The following is a 19,534-nucleotide window of genomic DNA, read 5'->3' on the forward strand; positions in this document are numbered from 1 at the left end:
TAACTGAAAACTAATGTCAGCAACCTCCATTCCACAGTACTATTTGAACTGGTATCCATGTTTATTACTGCGCTGGCAGTAACTCTTTTTCAGTTTTGCAAGTAAACAACTGAAAAAGAGTACTGCTTGGTTGTAACGTTGGACTGTGAAGTCCAAGAGATTAGCTTTTTTCTTTAGCACGACAGTAACATATTAATGTTAAAAGCCAAGACAACTCCATCTATATATATCTAGCTAGTGAGCCAACAAGCCAAGTCGTGTCCGCATCGTTCGGAACTCCAACATGCCTCCTCTTCAAATGGTTGTGCGTTACCGACGTGCTCCCGTGATACGGAGCTCGGCTTTCCACATTTTACATGTGACTTTGTTCCTTGGTGGTCCAGAGTGAAACGTACGGAGTTTACCTGCGTCACTACGTACTAGAGGTGGGCGGATCGATCCAAATACCAAGGTGAACGTACGGAGTTTACCTGCGTCACTACGTACTAGAGGTGGGCGGATCGATCCAAATACCAAGGTGAGTATCGGTATTGGATCTATACTAGCATGATGAGATCGATATTTGTTTTTTATTATTATCATAATCATTGTAGTATGACCCTCTTGATGACCTGTACCTGGGGCTGTATTCGTTTGTAATGCAAATTACAACATGGTGTCAGAAGCGTTTATTGTTAAAACTAACTCAGCCTTCAATAAGAAAGTATAGTCATCAGAATAAGGAACTCAAGACTTCAAGAAAACCACTGGACGAAAATCAACACATCAGATCAAGTAAGTCTTGACAACTGCAGAGATATCCAAAATTGGCCCAAATGGATTCGGCGATTTGAAAAGTACAGAATAGTGTCTGGTTTGGATAAAAAGGATGAGGCATTTCAAGTGAACACATTGCTATATTCCATGGGAGATAAGGCAGAGGACGTGAACTGCTCAGGGCAACAAGCGTCTTGTCCGCTCGTAGTTTCAAATGCGGAAGTGGGTCGGGACGAGGCATGAGCAGGAGCTGGAGAGTGAGCGAGGATTGGATCGGAAACTGTATCCAATAGTAGCCATGCAGACCGCTACTTAACTCAGGAGTTCTACATTAACTCAGGATGAACTGGGCATTAGCTAAGCATCAATTCATGCTGATGAGTGTCTACTTAATGTAAAGTCTTACCCAGTCTTTTTAACTACTGGCTCCTCTGAATATGGGGATACTAAATATGTGTGATTCACATGGAGAATTATTAGAGCAGCCTGATAATAAAGAATTACAATAGTCCAGCCTTGAGGTAACAAATGCATGGACGAGTTTTTCTGCATCTTTTTGAGACAGCATTGGCCTAATTTTAGTAATGTTACGCAGATGAAAGTAGGCTGTCCTCGTAGTTTGTTTAATATGTGAGTCAAAGGACAGGTCCTGATCAAAGATAACTCCAAGGTTTCGTAGCATTTGAGGCGATGGCAATCCCATCAATAGTCGCTATACCTTGAGGAACACCGTATTTAACTTCAGTGTGCCTGGAGGATTTTCCATTGACATGCACAAACTGAGATCGATTAGATAAATAGGACTTAAACCAGCTTAATGCGGTTCCTTTGATGCCAATTAATTTTTCCAGTCTACATATTAGAATCTCATGGTTAATGGTGTCAAATGCAGCACTAAGATCTAGCAGAACAAGTACAGAAATCAGTCCTTTGTCAGAAGCAATAAGAAGGTCATTTGTCATTTTCACCAGAGCTGTCTCTGTACTATGATGTACTCTAAATCTGACTGGAAGTCCTCAAGTAGACTGTTATTGTTGAGAAAGTCACACAGCTGATTGGCGACTACTTTCTCAAGGATCTTAGAGAGAAAAGGAAGATTTGATATTGGTCTTTGATAAAACCCCTGGATCTAGAGTAGGCTTCTTAAGAAGAGGTTTAATTACAGCTACTTTAAATGACTGTAGCACATAGCCTGTTAATAAAGACACATTCATCATATCTAATAGCGATGCGCTAACTAAGGGTAAGACTTCTTTCAGTAGCCTGGTTGGTATCGGGTCTAGGAGACAGGTTGAAGGTTTAGAAGAAGAGATCATTGACGTTAGTTGGTTTAGGTTGATTGGAGAAAAGCAGTCTAAATATATATCAGGTCTTAGTTCTAAAACTCCTGAGTTTGGGGGTAACGCGGTTCCAATTGAAGGCAAGATGCAAGTAATTTTGTCGCGGATTGCTAGAATTTTATCATTAAAAAAGTTCATAAAGTCGTTACTACTAAGATCTCTAGGAATGCATGGCTCAGTAGAGCTGTGACTCTTTGTCAGCCTGGCTACAGTACTGAAAAGAAATCTAGGGTTGTTTTTATTTTCCTCTATTAAAGATGAGTAGTAGGCTGCTCTGGCATTACGGAGAGCCTTCTTATACGTTTTAAGACAGTCCTGCCAAACTAGGCGGGATTCTTCCAGTTTGGTGGAGCGCCAGATGGTTTCAAGTTTACGCAATTTTTGTTTAAATTTACGAGTTTGGGAGTTATACCAGGGAGCCAACTTCCTATGTTTTATAGTTTTCTGTTTTAGCGGAGCAACAGAGTCGAGAGTCGTTCGCAGTAGGCTTCCAGATTCATCTATAAGAGAATCGATCTGGGAGGGACTAAGATTAACATAGAAGTCCTCCGTTTCATTAAGACATGGGAGTGAACTCAAGACTGGCGGAATTACTTCCTTAAACTTAGCTACTGCTCTATCCGATAGACACCGAGAGTAGCTTTTTCCTAGAGGAGCGAAGTCCAGCAGCAATAAGTCAAAGGTTATCAAGTAATGGTCGGATAAAGAAGAATTTTGAGGAAAGATTATTGTGACGACCCCGCCTACTTCATCATATGACCCTTCATCGAGGTGATCAGCTGATACCATCTGATGCCATCAGCTGGATCTGGAGCACCTGGGCCCGGTGCTCCAACCGGATAAAGGGCAGCTGATTGCTTGTTGTTGGGGCTCTTCTTTTTTGCTCTTCGCAGGCGTCCGCACCTTTTTGGTTTGCTTTGGCGTTCCATTTAATTTATTCCTTCTCTACAACACCCCACATCGGATTATCCATACATCCACATTTACATGACTGAAACTACTGACATACACACCTCATACTGGCGTTATTTTGGTTAAGTTGTTGCGGTATGTAAATAAATCTTTATTTTCTATCAGTTATGCACCGTCTCTCCCGTTTTTGTCATCGCCGTTGAGCCGGGTCATGACATTATTAAGTTTTCGATTTCAACGCCATAAGATAAGACGAGGTCGAGAGTGTGGCTATGACAGTGAGTTGGTTTCTGTACACTCTGACGGAAGCCAATAGAATCTATTAAGCAAGTAAATGCTACACTAAGGCTGTCATTTACAACGTCCACATGGACATTAAAATCCCCCACAATAATTACTTTATCTGATTTAAGGACTTAACTTGATAGCAACTCAGAGAATTCAGATAGGAATTCAGAGTATGGACCAGGAGCACGATACACAATAACAAACAGAATTGGCTGCATTGTTTTCCAGTTTGGGTGCGAAAGGCTGAGAATCAGACTCTCAAATGAGTTATAATTTAGTTTTGGTTTCGGATTGATTGACAGGCTTGAATCAAAAATGGCTGCAACTCCTCCTCCACGTCTGCTGCCTCGAGATATATGAGTATTAATATGGCTGGGAGGACTAGCTTCGTTTAAGCAAACATAGTCTTCATCACGCAGCCAGGTTTCAGTCGGGCAGAATAAATCAATATGATTATCTGATATTAAGTCATTGACTAATACTGCTTTAGATGAGAGAGATCTAATGTTTAAGAGTCCACATTTAATTCTCTTATTTTGTTTTACTACATCGGAAGTGCTCATTTTTATTAGGTTTTCATGTGAAATCTCTCTGCTGTTTGACCAAATTAATTTGGTTGGTCGGGGGACAGACACCGTTCTTATGTGGTTTTGGTTTTGGGTGGGTGACTGCTCTAAAGGAGGCGCAGAGAAGTGTGTAAGACTGCAACTCTGCTTCCTGGTCTCAACACTGGTTTGTCATGTTTTAGGACTACCAATGAGATCAGCGATGTTTCTAGATAGGAGAGCAGCTCCATCCAAAGTGGGGTGGATGCCATCTCTCCTGATCAGACCAGGTTTTCCCCAGAAAGGCTGCCAATTATTAACGAAGCCCACATCGTTATCTGGACACCACCTCGACAGCCAGCGGTGGAAAGATGACATGCGGCTATACATGTCATCACTAGTAAAGTTTGGCAGGGGACCAGAGAAAACTACGGAGTCCGACATCGTTTTTGCATATTCGCACACCGAGCCAACATTAATTTCAGTCGACGATGTGAATAACAATCTTACTGTATTTACGTTTATCCTTAGACAGCAGTTTCAATTGAGCTTCGATGTCGCCCGCTCTGGCCCCTGGGACACATTTGACTGGTCGCTGGTGTCGCTATTTTCACGTGTCTCACTATGGAGCTGCCAATGACCAGAGTTGGCTTCTCAGCGGGTGTGTCACTGAGTGGGGAAAAACGATTAGACACGTGAACATGGTGGTTAACCGTGGGCTTCGGTTTAGAACTATGCCTCCTTCGGACATTCACCCAGCCTCCCGGCTGCTCGGGGTTTGCCGGGGGACGGCTAGCTGCTACACTATGTCGGTCCGCACCATGTACAGCTAGCGTCAGCTGGCTGGTTACAGCGGCAGCCGATGGAGGATTGTTGGTGCGGAGCCGCGCTTCCAAATCATTTATCCTCGCCTCCAAAGCAAAAAGTGAACTACATTTATTACATGTACCGTTATCAGTAAAGGAGGCAGAGTAGTAGCTGAACATCAGACACACCGGGCAGGAGAGAAGAGAAGGAGGACAGGGAAAGAGAGAAGCCATTGAGCCGCTAGGCTAGCTGTTGCGCTAAAGTAGCTAGCAGAGATAGCGCGTAAACAACAGCAAATTTAGTGAGGCAACTCAGACAGTGAGCGATGTGTCTGCTGAAGCAGGGATAGCGTGTGCTTAGTTTAAACTTGGCGGTAGTAAGCCGCTGAACAGGGAAACTACATTAAATTAACAGAGTTAGGCTAGAGAGAAAAACTCCACTCAACCTTTGCCATCTGGGTGGTATGTTGAGCCTGCATTGCCACAGTTATTTGCTAACTGAGCAAACAGCTGATTTACCATGCTCCCTTGGTCAGAGGGAGTTTGTAGAATGTATCTTCACTTACATTTATTTTCTGTCAGCCAGGAGGCTCCAGGTTACCCTGGAGCCTCCTGGTATTTGACAGAAAATTCACGTGCATAATAAATCTTGTGTGCAATGCTTGCAGGGTGATAGAGGAATGTCTTTCACCTAGAAAAGAATGTAAATGCATGGCCTGCAATAAGAGCCCCCATTCCACATTGAGAAAATAATTTGACTGGATACATCCACAGTAATAACATTGTAAAAGAAAACGATCTGCGGCCACAGGTACTTTTAGCACTCATTTAAAAAATAATCTCTATCCATACTAAATATAATCCGGAAAACGCATCACATGACCAGCCACATACTGCTGTAAACAGGAAGAATATTTGTCTAATCTGCAGGTGGTTGCTTAGTTACAGAATATTATAGTATTTCAAATGATAAAAGCTCTAGATAATTAGGATATTCGTCTATCTATCCAAAACATGAAAACAGATATAGTGGAAATAACAAGCTTTTGCACATTTCGAGTGCAAGTATGCTACTCACGTTAAAGCAACACTTAAGAACTGTTCCTCTTCGGTCGCCCTACAGGTTGGAAGGGAATTGTCCATTACTGCCGTCGTAAATATTAGCCTACCACAGCCTACCGTCGCACGCACGTTATTTGTTTGTAAGCGGCAAGGGAAACGATGAACGATTTGAACGATGTCCAGTGTCAAGGTAGAGTAGCTAAGATTAGCTAACATGAGCCATAGCAATAGTTACATATATATTAGCACAATAGCTAACGCCTTAGCTAACATGAGCCAATAAAATATTCAACAATGTATTGTACACAGATGCACACTGTTTGAAAAAAAATGATTACCGGTAGTATTTACAAGTCCTGCAGCAACAAAGCCAAGTCACCATCCATCTTGCATTTTGTAGCCTCCTTCAGCTCTCGCCAACGAGTGTGAGCCGGTCCGATATTCACTCTCGTTCGAGCTCTTTCTTTGTTTTTATTCTTACCTTCAAGTGTACTTCCAGTGAATAGCGCCTTGTCACAACATTTGGTGTTAATTCATTAATTAAGTAATTAAGTCAGTATGACCTGGTCACCATATCCATACCAAATTGTGTGCCAATGCATCAAATAGATTTTCACATTCACCAGTACTGATGTACTGTTTCAAATGTTTACCTATAATATTTATAATATATGTAATATTTGTCTTCTTGTGAAACTATAGCCATGTCTGGCTATAGCCATATAAAGCACACCTTTATTTTAATCTGCAACAGCCTAGTGAATTTGCTAAACAGGGATTTTTTTTTTTTTTACAATAGACACAAACAGTGAATTACCCTATGTTATGTCATACATTTTTATCAATTTGTAATTTTTCCCAATGCGATTAATGTGATTTTGAGTGGTTTTGTGAGAACAGGAAACTAAGCTGTCAGTATCAGTTGCACTTTACAAGGTGTTAATGTTGTCATCGACACGAATTGTGATGCTCAGAATAAAAACAATCCTTTTTCGTGGCACACACGCAAATTAAATGCATCCATGTGATGATGCAACAGCCAGAGGTAATGACATAAAATATTGAGGAGAACTCCATTTTGTAGTGTTATATTGTATGTTCACTTCGACTTTTGCAAGAAAATCTCTCTTGCACACATATTGCCATTGGTTAAGCTACTGCATGTCAGTGGTTGTATGAGGGACCTCAGGTCGCCTATCTTCTCTCTACACTCTCTCTTTACCCATTCCCTCTTGGTTTGTGAGTTCACACAGAAGCCCCAATGATTGCACAACCTTACTGCCTCACTGTTACTTATGTAACCTGTTATTATACTGTGTATAAAAGATTATGTTTCTGACCAAAAATGTTCTTCTCATTCCTCTCTGGCATATTAATTAATTAGGTAATTATGAAAGAATTGGACCTTGAGGGTGTTGTGTTGCCCAAACAAGCCTCAAAGAAACGTGTGAAGCTCATCAGCATGCTACCGTCTTAAGAGCAGCGGTGAGATTCCCTAACATGCCAATGTTTCCACTAGAAACTATAAGATGACCCCTTCCACATATAGGCATTTTATCTAGCGTGAGACAATGGAGGGTAATCCTTCTGTAAATCCTCCCACCCTTCGTCAAGGTCCCTCTGGGACTTTTGAATCCAGGGCAGAGAAATAATAGGGAAAATAAAAAGTTTGACAATCCCTTTATTTATTATTTTTATTTCCAGAGATAATGATGTTCATAACCTCTGGTTGCATGACATGTATTATCCAAACTAAAAGTCTAACCACAAACTACAGAACTGGCGCTACCTTTCCATTTTATTTCCAAAAATATAACCCTGTTAATTTGATGGCTTAATTTGACTTGTACAAAAGGATCACTACTGATGCAGTTCTAAAGGGAACTTTCTTTCAACAGAGGCAATTTCATCACCTCCCAGGTGAGAAGGCCATGAAGGGAAACAACTGCATACCTCCGTCTCTTCCAGAACATCATTCATGTTAAGGCAAAGATTGTGTCGGAATGCACAGCGGGCAGTGATGTCTGGTAGGAAATTTGGATGGACCTCCAGGGCCTTTTATAGCGTGGCCTGCCAGAAAATTTTCCAAAAGCTCGTTTAACAACAAAGGAGCCCTGCAGTGATGCTCGACCCGACCTAGCAGGAGGTACTTGCACGGTGTTAGGATGCCAACTGGCTTTACAGACAAGGATAGGCAGGCACTATCTCAATGGAAGTCAGCTCGACGGTATAATGCCCAGGTAAGAGGGGACGTTGCACAGAACCTTGGCATCATGTTCAGAGCCCTCTTGTGTCACATGGCCTGTATTTGTATAGATTCTCAGTGTTTAATACTATGTCACTAGCTCTGACCTTTGCATAGTCAGATGAAAATTATCCCAATTACCCAATATTACTCCATTGGCATTGTTTTTGTGCTGAGGAACATGAAAAAGATGGACAATGTGTGTCCCTGTACACAAAACCAATTGATTGCATTTTGTGACTAGTTCTCGATCCACCATAACACTGTGCTGTCTATCTATGCCATCAGCAGCATGGGCAAGAGCATGACTGTTGTTGGGACCTAACCGTTAGGACTACACAATGCGGCCTACAAAGCCTACCCAATGCGGCCAGACAAAGAGACAGAGGAGATAGAAAACTACAACCACCATTTTAGTGTCACCTCCACCTGGTCACGAGATCTGACGTCACACAGCTGGCGCCCTATTGGCTGGCAACTGCATGGGACTCCAGGGGGTCCCCCGGACCAGCCGTGAGCTATAAATCCCGCGGCCACCAGAAAAACTCCCTCTCTCCAAAGTAACTCGCGTTACGCCAGGAGGTGAAGATTACGTCTGCAGCGTTTCCCTTTGTCCTAGGCCGCAGTCTTTCCCCAAACTCGCTGGACGAGCAACAGACTGTTTTACCCCTCTTTTTCTCTACTCGTTTTATTTTTCTTTTGTTTATCATTTTGGATCCCGGGGAGACCACCGCGACAGCGCAACTCTCCCGTTCCCCGCGGTAAGAAGAAACTTTCTTCGTCCCAGCTGCCAGCAGAACGGATAACTCGACCCGTCTTTGTCTGAAATCAGCTGACTAAATCGCAGAGCCCCGCGATTGTTCCTGTAGAAGGAAGAATAACTAACGGTTTTCTTCAACCAATTGGATCCGGCGCTGAACGAGCGCCCACGAACTACCGACCGTTGCCGGCGTCAAGGAACGCCATCGCCACACGGGACGAAACCCTCACATCGACGCATCTCACATCGACAAAAGTAAGAGGCTATTTGTCTGGGCAGAAGCAGAGATTCGATAGTGTAGGACATGCTTGTAATTCTTGTTAATGTGTTTTAAGTTCTGATCGCGGATCGCCGAGTCCGTTTGTTCATGTGCTGCTGTATGTGAATGCTGATCGTGTACCCACGCAGCTGGGTTGATTTCTCTAACAGTGTTTCCGACTAACCTCTGCCATATTCGCAAGCTCAGAAAGCCTCTACTATCAGTTAAAAGACCGGTCTCGCGGAATAAACGCCAGTTCATTCACGCGCGCCCGGGTGATAGCGGCACGTTTTCTGTGCCTCAGAATATCGCTCGCACATTCTCTCTCTCTTTGTTTGTGTCCCGCTAACACACACACACACATACACGCCGCACACACGTGTCCTAAGCCAGCTGTTCCCGGCGGACGCTAGGGACATAGCTACATCTGGTGGCTACATACGGCTATCTCTCTCTCTCTCTCTCTCTCTCTCTCTCTCTCTCGCTACTCCATCGGACATCAGTGGCTCCGCCCCTGAACGCTGCGAGGAATAGCTCCATCTGGTGGCCGCCCATAGCCATCTCTCCCTCTCTCTCTCTCTCTCTCTCTCTCTCGACACGCACGCACACACACGCACACGCACATGCACATGCACATGCACACGCACGCACACACATACGCACACATACACTCCACGTGTGTCTCTCCCTTTGTTTAAGCTTAGCTTTGTGTGTTAGGTAGTTAGGTAATAAGGCTTTGTTAATTGCAGTGTTATTGATTGTGATCATTATTACTGATTTTAATCAATCTTATTATACTATAACTAGCGGTCTCTTGTGCTTGTTGTGTATATGTCACTGGATAACAGCAGGTTGTGAAGGCTAGTGCTTGAATTTCACGCCCTTCTTAATTGTTAGATTGTTTTTATGCTTCCATGCCAATGATCACGATGATTGGCATGTGAGTATAAAACCTTTATATTGAGACTGAATACAGTTTTAGGTTATCTTTTCCCTGATCCCAGGGTGGTGCCCCATTTATTCATGATTATATCATGATAATATATTAAATATAATTATTAATACCGATAATCATATTGATATTGATAGTTAACTGTTGATAACCAAATCTGCTCCTGCTACAACCCCAACACTGTGCAAGTTGACTGAAGCCTTGGGCAACCACACATGTGGCGATGGTAATACAATTTCATGGGAGGGTTTGGCTTTTATCTTCCTGCTAACTCTGTGGATCAGTTTGTGTTCACTTCTTAGGATTCCAAAGGCATAACTCATCACAGACAATACAAACACATGGGCCAAGCTTTAAAAAAACAAGAATGTCAATCTCCTGGCCCTCTCGCCTCCTGGGAAAGACATAGTGACAGACAACATGTTATTTTAATATCTAAAGACATTCATTGTCCTTTGGACATTTAATTCACTCTGGTCAACATTGTGCTACTACTCTGACATTCAACAATATTATCATTTTCTTGGCTGTAAGTTGTGTTATATCACATTACAGTCAAATTACATGAAAGAATGTAGGCTATCTACACAATCTATACAATTTGATTGATATTTTACGCTTAACTTTAAGGTAACCCTTTATTAGTCCAACAGCAGAAATGTATAGTGCAACAACAAGGAGCATCGGTAAGTAAGAAAACTGTAAAAATAGAGCATGAAATCCAAAACCCCACCAGTCCCACCAGTCACCAATATAATCTACTAAATAATAGGAATCTAGACCAGGATAAGATATACAAATGTTACAAAATGCTAAAACCCATTTGGTACATCAACGCTTCTCTCATGCTTGCTGGTGGAAAAAAGTAAGGACTGTAACCCCCCAGCGAAAGGGAAGTTCACGCCAAAGCGTGCTGCTATATTCATACACAAAGTGACTGCTTACCTGCAACCCTCGTACAGCTTCCACACTACTCACCCATGTCCTCCCATCCTGCCTGGTCTAACCATCCACCATCGCCCCTCTTACCTCTGCCAGCCATCTTCCTCTCTCCATTCACTGATATCCTAGAATAAACTTATTAACCTCACCTTACCCCTAAAGTAATGTCTCTTGTTTGATATTCCCTTGCTCCTCGCTTGAACCGGAAGTTGTTCAAAGCTCTTATTTCTGCTCCGAGGAGCGAGGGCAGATGTCAGAGGTAACCTCCCACCTCCCCACGCAGCCTCCCACCTCCTTATTTTCTGAAAATAGTTCACTGAAATGTGTTTCTGAAAACATTTTAGGTTAGTTGCTGAATCTGTCTTTATTTTAGATCGACAAAGGTCAGTTTAAAAGATTTTCGAGAGCTTGCGGGCGGCGGCGCCGTCTCTCGAAACTCGCTGGGTATAAACTCAGGCAGGATGCCGTTTAGTTTCCAGGTGTGTCCGGGACTTCCACAACATGTACAAAGCAGGACATGGCAAGTGTTTATTACAGCCACGAATGATGAAACATTATCGATGTAAATGAAGCGGGTGCCAGTCGGATTTCTCTCTCACCCCGACTGCAGAACGTTCCATTTGTATTTGTACCATTGCCATTAAGACCACTTCTGTATAAAGTAGCATAGGACAGGAGAGACTCAATTAGTAAAATATAACATTGGGAAAATACGTTGCTAACACCAGATGATCAGTTTCTCGAACAAGTGCATTCAAGTATCGGAATTAGCAAGCTAGATAGCTAGCTTGCTAATTCCACCATTCTTTGATGCTATACTCATAGATATGTATAAGTAGATGGTGCAAGGTGGAATCACCAGCATAGTTCACCAGCAGCCATCTTGCCACAGTCAACTATTCTGGTACGTTCTATGGTAGCTGTTGTAAGGTGAGTGATCTGCACAAACAAAAATACTCTTAACTCGCTGAAATCTTTACGGCTTTACAAATGGTGTGGTTTATTACAAACGTTATTATTATTATTATTATTATGTTTATTTATTTGATATGGACATCACAAATACATTAAGACTGTTCCAGTAGACAGACCAGATGCTTTGCTTGAGTGTGTTTAGCACAAGTGCTAATTTTCAACACCAGTCCATAGGCGGCTAATCTAAAAATACAGAACATATTATCAACAGTATTAGATAAAACCAAGTGCATGACACTACATCATGACAGTAGCATACTAAAAAATACAGAGCACAAGATCAACGAGAGGAGATTGAGCAAACAGAAATCAAAATAGTAACAATAAAAAAGTCCATATTTATACATGTGAGCATTGTTGTTTTGCTTTAAACCATGCTTTTAGTCCTCTGTTAAACGAGTTTGTGTCAGTCTCCAGTTTCAGGTGAGTGGGTAAAGTGTTCCATAGGTTAACCCCTTTTATTGAAAAGGCAGACTGTCCAAATGATGTTGTACACTTGGGAACAATGCAGTCGCCATTGTGGGAGGCTCGTGTGTTTACTCGGCTTGAGCTACAGCGTCTTTTTATCAGTGCAGAAAACAGGGATGATACACAGTTATGAAGACATTAACATGGCTATGATTCAGGATGCTTGGACATGTGGAAATTGCAGCTTTTCTTTTCGAAAAACGACTTAATCGTGCAGCATAGTTGTGTGTCATGGCTACTTGTGGAAGTTCAATGAGATCACAATCGATAATTTAAATTATTACATAGGTTTTCCTGAGACCAATAACAATTGTATGACAACTTAATCTTTAGTGTCAATGACAATCTTTGTGGATGTGGTTGTATTTATTAGCTGGCTAGAGTGAGACCTAGTATTACAAAGTTTACTGAGCAGTTTTACATCAGTGGGAGAGGCAGAATTCCTTTTTCTTTTCAACATAACTTAAGTTGCACGTGATTTCCAAGCAGTTTGGTTTGTTAAAAACATCTTACATTATGATACAGGAAATTGCTGGCTTTTGTTTATAAGTGAAGATGCCTGACTTTTGTGCAGCCTACGGATGCTCTAATCCTCAAAACGATAACCCGTGGGATCACCTTTCACCTGTAAGATATGACAATATTATGACTATAATTAGGATAATCGTTAGTTACTTAGTGGATGTATGGACAAAAAAAGAAAATTGAGCAATGGTTATTTCAATAGTACATGCGCCACAGACGGTTATGAGTGGGTGTGCTGCCTGTCGCAAGATGGCCACCATGTGAATGATCTGGGCCCGGTTTCCCGATAATGTCCACTCTTACGCGCTACGAAGACTCCTACATTATGACTTACCAAAGTTGTTTACCTTTATAGTCGTAGTTCCCGAACGGTCTCTTAGGAGTCTTCTTAAGAAACACTCCTTACGTCGTACGTACACAGCGCTGTCCAGAAAGAAAGTGCTGAAATAGATTGCTCAGAGTTCGATTTTCCATTTCATGTGCTGGTGCATGCCATCCATCCATCCATTGTCTTCCGCTTATCCGGGACCGGGTCGTGGGGGCAGCTGCCTGAGCAGGGACGCCCAGACTTCCCTCTCCCCGGACACTTCCCCTAGCTCCTCCGGGAGGACCCCAAGGCATTCCCAGGCCAGCCGGGTGACATAGTCACTCCAGCGTGTCCTGGGTCTTCCTCGGGGTCTCCTCCCAGTGGGGCATGCCTGGAACACCTCCCGAGGGAGGCGTCCAGGGGGCATCCGATACAGATGCCCGAGCCACCTCAACTGCAGGTGCATGACAGCACTATATTATAAAATGTAGGCTATTGCAGTGTTTGCGAATAAAACATTGCTAGAAATCCTTCTAGGCCTAAACATTTATTTAACCATGGTCGAACATACTACCATAGCCTATACTGATTTAAAAAAAAGATATAGAAAATATAGAAACAGCGGAGGAGATTGAGCCAATTACATCCTTAATTACATGCGTATTTGTTGCCGTTGTGGTCGAAACTTATGCAATATAGCCGCGCCGTCGGTCAACATATCCATGGGATTGAAGTTGATCCTTATGAAATTATGTATTCCAACTAAACGGCTCCTAGGACGGCGACGTCTTTGGTTCAGCACAAGGATACGTTGTATCGCTGCCATAGCTTTGCCACCGTTCACAAGCGTCACCGGCGTCCATTTATGACATTTTTTAATTGTTTGACGATGTGCCAATTTCCCAAATTGCTTGCAGGATTGTGCATGCCTTGACATTGACTAGGCATAATGGGCTAATTAAATGACACTCTAATATACCTAGGCTACTTTTGAGGTTGAGGTAAAGCTGAGCCTTGTGATGAAATGCATGCGCATTTTATTTTTATTTTCTTCCTGAATGACTTAAAACCACTGGTGAAACACAACACTGCCAATGTGCAGTTCCATGCACAACGGGGATTTCTGGATTACCGTACAGTGGCGGCAACTAGCGTCAGGAGCTGAAACATCGCTACGGTAGAGCTAAGAAGGCTCTAAGAGTGCTCCAGACCAACCTTACCAACGTATGGCGTACGAAAGAGATTCGTAGCAAAGAACGTTTCTGGAAACACGCAAAATGTTAAGTAGGAACTCTAAGTAGGGGTTACGAATGACGTAGCGTTAAGAAGGCTTTAAGAAGGCTTCGGGAAACCGGGCCCTGAGCAGTAGGATGGTGAAGAGCGGCAGTGCTGGGTCTGATGGGCACTCCACCTCACTCCCTGCTGCTCTGCAGAAAGGACAAGCCAGCTAGCTAATTAGCCAGACATCTGTCTCCCTGGAGCTGTATCCGCTCTCTTGAGCTGCAACAACACTGATGTGCTACAAAGGTAAACTAAGATGGTCTAAAGTGAAGTGAGGCATCAAGCACCTTCCATTTCATCCAAAAAGCTTGTAGTTAGCCAGTTCCCAGTGCTGTTAACTACGTCAACAAGCGCATCAGCAACACTTCAAGGGTAACTTATCGACAATGTTGCTTTCCACGCCTGGAGGTTTTGTTGCTTTTGTCACACAGTATTATGATTACAGAAGTTGTAATCACAAAGTGCAGAAGTTTTTGTTACGTTGATAAATGCTATGTAGTAGTAAGTTGGCAAGTCACTTTTCTCGAATAGATCATATTCAATAAGTGATCACAGTGATCCCATCTCAGCTGGGGCCACATCCAGTAGTGGGTTTGGTATTCTCTCCAGACTTGTATTTTACTGAGTCACATCCTGCCTATTCTCATCTCGGGCTATGATGAATCACATTAGGCTTCTTTTTACCTTTTCAACTCATGAGTCGCCGTCAGCACTCACTTTACTCTCAGTTTTCAGCAGACGTTGGCGTTCCTTCGCATTCATTGTTTAGGAGAGAAGAAGTCAATGCTTTTCAGTGATTTACAGAGATCTTGATAAACAAAGGGAACATTTATTTGTATCTATGCCCCCTTTGAAAAACAGCAGGTACAGACGTGTTAATCATGGTGAGCACATATGGCTAAATTCCTCTTTAGTTCCAAAGAACTTAAGGAGTTCTTTCAGGTTGAGGGTTATGGGTGTATAGTGTGTGGTCTATCCGCATTGCTGATTGGTTGCTACACCTATGCAAATGTTTCATGGGCGACTGCGTGCTTGTAGTCAAGCCGTCGATTCTTACCTGGAAGAGAATATTTTTAGATTCTGTGTGAGATTAAATTTGATTGTTACTCTTGTTTGTGTTTGGTTTGATCGACAGAAATATCCGGAATATTTAATCCTGCATGCCATACCTACTGTTATAAATGACTTTCAGGGTCAAATTTGACCCTGTTTTTGATCCATGATCCCATTTCAACAGCAAGGTAAATGTGGTCTTTGGACCACAACATTTAAAAAGAAAACCTTCATGCCTATCTTTAATATGAAGTACAGCATTGACTCCATATAATAAGTCTACGTATGTTGAACATTTGATTCCTTCAGGCCAATGACTAGACAGATGTTACTTTCAAAACAAAACACAAAGCACTCCTATAATTTAAATGTTATTGTGGAACCTGTGGAATATAAGAGGGCTGTAACACACCTGTTTATATTTTGTAGATCCTATTTTCTCCCTGCAGATTACAGGGGGGGCATCCAAAAACAATAGATTTGATATGGTTCGTTTTATGGTTAGTAAGTGAGTACATTTATTTATATAATGCAGACAAAAAGCAAGCAAGTAAAATAAAATACAAGAAGGAAATCCTGGTAGCAGTGACCATAAATGCTACATGATTACAAAGCCCAAAGCTATAAAACTTGGCACATAGTGAGAAACTCAATGCACAATACAGTAAACAATAATTACATATATACATATAGTGCAGACCTGGAACATTCAGCTTCCCCAAACACCTGTCCAAACAAGTATCTGGTTTATATGTAAGGTGACTTTGAGTGGTCTGAAAGGCGCCCAGAAATACAATTTATTATTATTAATAATAATAATAATAATAATAATAATAATAATAATAATAAAAATAATAATAATAATAATAATAATATGGTATGACATTACATTCCCCGCGACCCTGAATACAGGATAAGCGGTAGACAATGGATGGATGGCTGGATGGATGGATGGATGGATGACATTATATTCTTCAGGTTAAGAATAGGAAATTAGCAGCTATCCTGTCCATGTCCAGGAAATATGGTTAAGAGAGACAAGATTTGTATCAATGCAAATGCAGCACAATTATATAAAAGAGGTGAAGGGACAGAGCTGGGAGTAACTCAGATGTTAAACAGATGTTTATTAAAGCATTTAACTCTAAACGGATCATTGAGGTCCGGTATCAAAAGCATATTAGGCTACACCTGAAGAACAATTGCACAAGTGGGAAAGAACTGGAATGAAACCTCTCCGGAGGTTTACCGTTACCCAGATGACTGAACTCACTAAGCAACAGAGACTTTTGTAAGAAGAACTGTGTGAGGTTTTTCTAACCCCAAAAATAAAATCAAAACTTCAGATTCAATGCTGGAGGCAATGTGGGCACTTCATGGCTGATCACTACCAGCATATATACATTCGTTAATCGCAGATTACCTGCAGCTGTCACAATGCTCCCCTGAGACACACCTCTCTCTGCAGCCAGACAGGTGGTGTACTACCAGAAAGAAGAGGGAGTACTCGTTCAACTAGGAACATACATGACTGACAAATTGTTTGACACCTGAAACTAAAGAAAATGCAATTGTGAAACATGAAGATGAACTGAATGAGTGTGCAATTCTGTGACTGCAACTCCTATTTATATGATTTAATAGAACTGAGAACTCAGGTTTACTTTGGACTGTGGGAGGAAGCCAGAGAACCCGGAGAGAACCCACGCTTACACGGGGAGAACATGCAAACTCCACACAGAACCCAACATGGGAATCCAACCCCGGACCAACTAGCTGTGAGGCGACAGTGCTACCCACTACACCACCGTGCAGCCCCGGCCTTGTGACAATCAAATGTAAAACACAATATTTATGATTGATTAAAGTAGGAAATCCGTCAGATTTGACCCGAACACGACAGAAAGGTTAATGTAAAGTCTTACATTATTTATTCCATCCATCCATCCATTGTCTACCGCTTATCTTGTATTCAGGGTCGCGGGGGGGGGGCATATATCTAGATATCTATATATATATAATGAATGACGTCCGGGAAAAGTCGCAGGGTCGCGGGGGGGGGGGCATATATCTAGATATCTATATATTTATATATATATATATATATATATATATATATATATATATATATATATATATATATATATTTATATATATTTATATATATATATATATATATATATATATATATATATATATATATATATATATTTATATATATATTTATATATATATATATATAAATATATATATATTTATATATATATATATATAATGAATGACGTCCGGGAAAAGTCGCAGAATATATATATATATATATATAAATATATATATATATATATATATATATATATATATATATATATAATGAATGACGTCCGGGAAAAGTCGCAGAATATATAAATATATATATATATATATATATATATATATATATATATATAGCTATTTTAGCTCAATTGTTTTGTTTTTAGAAAACTAAATAGATGATCAGGAATTGATCAAATCTAGACGGGCGAGTTGGCATCTTCCAAGCTTTGTCTGAGCAGAAGCACATCCCTGTGCTGAATATACATTAATTGAAGTCTGCCTAGGGAGGTTGTTTGTTAGCATCGTAAAAAAGTAGAAATTCTGCGACTTTTCCCGGAATATTGCCCCCCCTCTATCGGCTCCGTTTTTTTTCCATACAGCGGCCCTAATACGCCGTCGTATAGACGAGCAGAATATCTGCTACGAGCACGTAGGACGCCGTTGTTGCAACAAGACGTCACGGGGGAAGAAGTCAGGCTCGAGGGTCGGGTCGATGACGTCATTCATTTTTGTCGTCTACATGAAAACGAACACGAAACGGAGGGGTGCCGTTTTTTTCCTTTTCCACCCTGAGAGCTGGTTTCAAAAAAGTGCGTTTTCAGGCAGCAAAAACGGCGGATCCGTATGGACGGCCGGCCAAAACGCACAAGACTTCTGCGTTTACGGACAAAAAACGCTCCGTATGGACGGGGCCTAAGTGAGGTTCGATCACAAGTGTTGATGGAAGGTGTGAACAGGGCCTGAGTGGTGTTCCTACAACATTGTGTCTCTTAAAACAGAGCCCAAGACCAGTGATTGACTTCACTAATATGTGAAGAAGTTAATGTGTGTCCGTTCGGAGATTAAAAGATCAGAACTCCATCGCTCACTGCACAAAGTTAAATATCAAGTTACCCCATCTGAATGTCACCCAGCTCTGAACTACATTGGTTCTAAACAGAGGAAATGAGAAGCAACAACAGCTTGTTGTATTTGGCTGTTCACCTGTGCACTGATTCTCCCCGGCCCTCCACGGATACAGAGAAGTCTACAGAGCGAAGTGGACACGGCAAGGACATGCAGCCATTTAGATTCAGTCATGCAGAGAAAGCACCGTCTAGCCTGGGTCTCTGCCAGATTTCATAAAGTCTACTGTTTCTGAGCAGTTGTAAAGAATTACACATTCTGGGTTGGTATCACCTTCATCAGTTAACTCTTTGCTTTCAGTCTAGCTGTTGAGAGCATGACGAAGAACACATGAAACAAAGTTACTACACAGGAATAAAATATTTTAAAGCGAAACATTTATATTTAATATAGCTAATTTTGGTAACACTTTCTATGAAAGTCACGTATCTAATGCATCATAAGCACATTTATAACGCATTAAAATGCATGTATAAGGCTTTATAAAAGTTGTTATAAATGTTCATAATCATGCATGACACGTTATAACAAGGCTTATAAATTATTATAAGTGGTGGACATAATGTAGTATAGTGTAGCATTCATAATGCTTTATACTAGTTGCCCAAGTGACCCCAGTGTTTGAAAGAAGAACCTGAGCCCTGGGTTACACTGCACATTATAACTACCAAACCTTAGCCAGTGTTTCAGTCAGGCTTCGACTAAAGAGAGGACTCCGATGCAGGGCAGAATCAAACTTCAACAGGCTTTTATTCTGTGATTTAGTGACGTCAAGAAAGAGGGACAAACAAATAAAGAAACTGTCTTTCAGTCTAAACTGAAAACCTCACCAACGGGGGGAA

Source organism: Eutrigla gurnardus, assembly GCF_963514095.1.
Source record: "Eutrigla gurnardus genome assembly, chromosome: 2".
In the NCBI taxonomy this organism is placed as follows: domain Eukaryota; kingdom Metazoa; phylum Chordata; class Actinopteri; order Perciformes; family Triglidae; genus Eutrigla; species Eutrigla gurnardus.